We start from the raw sequence: 4,076 nt of genomic DNA on the forward strand, positions 1-4,076 counted from the left end.
CCCTCACTGGGGATTCTAGGCAGGGGCTCTACCACTGAGCCACACCCCAGCTCCTCACTGGGGGATTCTAGGCAGGGCTCTACCACTGAGCCACACTTCTACTCTGGTAAGTTTTCGCTGAGCCGCACTCTGAGTCTCTGGACCCTGTTGGATTTGAGCTAAGCACTCTACCACAGTCGCATCCCTAGTCCTCACTGCGTCACACCCCCCGCCCCAGCTTAGTCTTCTCTAGCTAGTAGAGAGGATTTCTGACTGTTACATTCGCCTCTCTCTACCTCTCATTTGGACCATGGTTCCTCCATGTGGCCTGTATCTCACTTTTTTCTCTGAGTCCAAAACGGAGGTGGGCCCTACAGTTTCAGCCACAGGAGCGGTCCACATCTGCGTCATCTTGGTAGCCAGGCCTCCCTATACTGCCTGGACTGAGTCCTCAGACCACGGAACCGCCATGCTTTGTCAAAGCGTGTGGAACCGTGGCTTTAATTTAGCCGTGCTGCCCTTTCTCCGTAGCCGCCGCGTCTCTAATGCCTCCTGAGCTACCACGACCTGGTGGCGATTAGGGCTGAGGAGGCAGTGTGAGAGCCATACTCCCAGCCTGGAAGTTGCCGAGGAGCGTCCCGCTCTGCCAAACGCAGCTGCCCTCCCTTGACGTGGGCACCTGGCAACCCCAGCTGTGCCTTGGTCAGCGTTGGACTTCCATGTATCTGAATCACTTATCCTTTGACACTGTCTACCCCATAGGTAGTGAGGTCGCCAGGCCAGGGTTAGTCGTGGCTGACCATTCTTTTCTTTGCAGTGTCTAAAGGATTCAGAGCAAACACTTGATCTCCCATTGGTTAACACATCCAAGTTCAGACTGAGTCAAACGGAGGAGCCACAGGTGGGGTGCAAAGGCCTAGAAATGGGTTCATACGTACAAACATGAAGCTTGCTCGTGTCTGCCATATTACATGTGTGTAGTGGAGCTGGGTTCATGTCCAGGGACACAGACCCATGAGTGCTTGGCTTATTCCTGGGGTGTGTGCATGTGTGTATGAGTGTATGTGTGAGTGTGTGTGTGTGTGAGTGTGTGTGCAGAAAGAAAGTAGAGGGCAGGGAGGTTGGCGAGGTTGAGGGTCTCTGAGAATGACTGGGAGAGAGAGACAAGCTGACACTCAGGAGACTCAGGGGGATTGCTAGCATTCTGAGTCTAGCTTGGGATGTGTGGCGAGACCCTCTATCAAAAATATAAACGAGGGCTTAGTGGATAAAGCTTGCCACACAAAGGTTTCTTCCTGAGAAAGTGAGGTTCAGGGGAGCCCTAGATATAGGGAAGAGAGTAGAGCAGGGACTCGTCCTGACCTTCAATGATTTGGCAGTGCTTCAGAGAAGTCACCTAAAGCGGAGGCAGACCTAACTCTGAGGAATGTTCTCGAGGGAGGAGACCCACTGGGTGGGGTGGACTCAGAGACCTGGGCAGGGCTGGAGGACTGCAGCTCAGAGATGTAGGACCTGGGTCTGGAGACGCAGCTCAGCAGTTAAAAGCGCCAGCTGCTCCTCTATGAGGATGCAGGTTCAATTCTCAGTGCCCACATGCTGGCTGGCTATAACTCCAGTCCCAGGGGAATCTGATGCCCTCTTCTGGCCTCTGCTGGAAGTGGAAACACGTGGTTCACAAACATACACGTGAACCCACAGTAAATACATCTGAAAAACAATCTGAGGTATGGGCTATGAAATCGATCCAGGTGCACAGACGACCCCCTAGGAGCAGGTGGCCATTCCCCTGTCCAGTCTTCCTTCTCTGGTCCCCAAATTGTGGGGGTATCTCCCCAAGCTGAAGGGTAATGATGACAGTGATCTGTTCAACTGTCAGACACCCATGTGTGTCCAACTGCCACTGTCCTCAGCCACACCCAATGCCCCTCACCTGTCTGCTGTGTACACACTGGTATCACAAACATCTGTCACATTCCCCTTACACTAACTGCTGCCCATAGGGCTGCCACACAGTCTCCTGCCCCCAACTGATGCTGCCTGCCACACAGGCAATGTCCCCTGAATGACCCCACTGGAGCGGGTACTCTCTTACAGAGAGTTCTTCAGGCTTGGGGATGCTGATTGTGGTGGTGACTGGGGGACACACTTGGGACAGTTACCCACTTATATTTTACTTCAGCATTTTATGGAACTTAAAGCTTGATTGCTGAGCTGTGCTGAGGGAAGGGGACTTGGATTCCTAAGCATCCCCAGCCATGCTCCCTCTAGTCTGACCCAACTGGTCTTTCTATTAGAGTTTAGACACGGACCGGAAGAACGGCCACATCCCCCAAGTCAGGGCTTGTTAGCATTGAAGCTGAGATGTGAGTGTGGATCCTGTCAGCTCAGAGCCCCATAGTGTTCTCAGCTTCAGGGGATCTAATGCCCTCTTGTGGCCTCAGTGGGCATCTGTGCCCTTGTGTACATACCCATTATATTACGAGCACACATATAATAAAAATGAAACAAACTTTTTAAACATGTATTTATCTATGTGTGTTGGGGCACCTGCCACAGTGCATGAACCATGGCCTGGCTGTGGAGGTCAGAGGACAGCTCGCAGATGTCAGTTCTTCTACTACATGGGCTCCTGGGATGGAACTCGGAAAGGACCACCAAGCCATCTTGGCTCTTAACAGGAGATTTTGATGCAGATTTAACAGAGACACTGGGAGGAAGTGAGACAAGCGTGGGTGTGGGGCTCCCTCTCTCCCACCTTCTTTCTCATTTGCTTTTTTTAAAAAAGATTTATTTTTATTTATTATGTATGCAACATTCTGCCTCGATGTATGCCCACACACCAGAGGAGGGCGCCAGATCTCAGTACAGATAGTTGTGAGCCACCATGTGGTTGCTGGGAATTGAACTCAGGACCTCTGGAAGAGCAGTCAGTGCTCTTAACCTCTGAGCCATCTCTCCAGCCCCTCATTTGCTTTTTTGTTTTTTGTCTTCAGACAGGGTTTCTCTGTAGAGCCATGGCTGTAGGGGCATTTCATTAGTGTTTTAATAAATAAAGCTTGCCTGGGGGTCAGGAAAGTAAAACAGCTCCACTGGTCAGCCTTACAGACCCGGCAGTGGTGACACACACATTTAATCTCAGTAGCCACGCTTGTTGCCATAAAAACCAGGCAGTGCATGCCTTTAATCCCAGCCCTAGAGAGGAATATAAGACAGGAGGAGACAGCTCTCAGACTCAGTCTCATTCCGAGATTCCTGGAGGCAGGATCGCCATTTCAGACTAAGGTAGAGGTGACCTTCAGGTCGAACCCCAATTTCTCTCTGAGTTTTTATTAATCTTGCTTCACCTGGCTGTCATGGAACTCAGTTGGTAGGCCAGGTTGGCCCTGAATGCAACTAGTCAGTCAGCGGTTCAGACTGGTTCAGACCTGTTCGGACGTGTTCATACAGGGTCTCCACTGGTACAGACTGGTTCAGACTGGTCTCGACAGGTTCAGACTTGTTCAGACCGGTTTAGACCGGTTCAGATGGGTTCAGACCGGTTCAGACCTGTTCATACAGGTCTTGACTGGTACAGACTGGTTCAGACTGGTCTCGACAGGTTCAGACTTGTTCAGACCGGTTTAGACCGGTTCAGATGGGTTCAGACCGGTTCAGACCTGCCGTGACAAACACGACACACATGACAAATTTGACACTCATGACAAACGCGACACACGTTGGATATGACAGCCGTGGCATGTGTGCCACATGTGACACGCGTGGCAAATGTGACACGAGACACACGTGACTTATGCGACATGGGCGACAAAATTACATGCCTGCTGGATGGAACACGCGTGCTGAAGAAGATATGCGTGACAAATATGGCATGCATGACAAGTGTGACAGTGCGACAAACACGACAAACATGACACGCGTGACAAACATGACACACAGTCAAACATGACACGCACGACAAACATGACACACACGACAAAATGACACACATGTCAGGTGTGGCACACGTGACAGGCGTGACACGCATGTTGGATATGATACTCACAACAAATATGACACACATGACAATCGCATGCAAGGGGATGATGCAGGAGCCACTG

This window comes from Microtus ochrogaster, unplaced genomic scaffold (assembly GCF_000317375.1).
Source record: "Microtus ochrogaster isolate Prairie Vole_2 unplaced genomic scaffold, MicOch1.0 UNK32, whole genome shotgun sequence".
NCBI lineage: Eukaryota > Metazoa > Chordata > Mammalia > Rodentia > Cricetidae > Microtus > Microtus ochrogaster.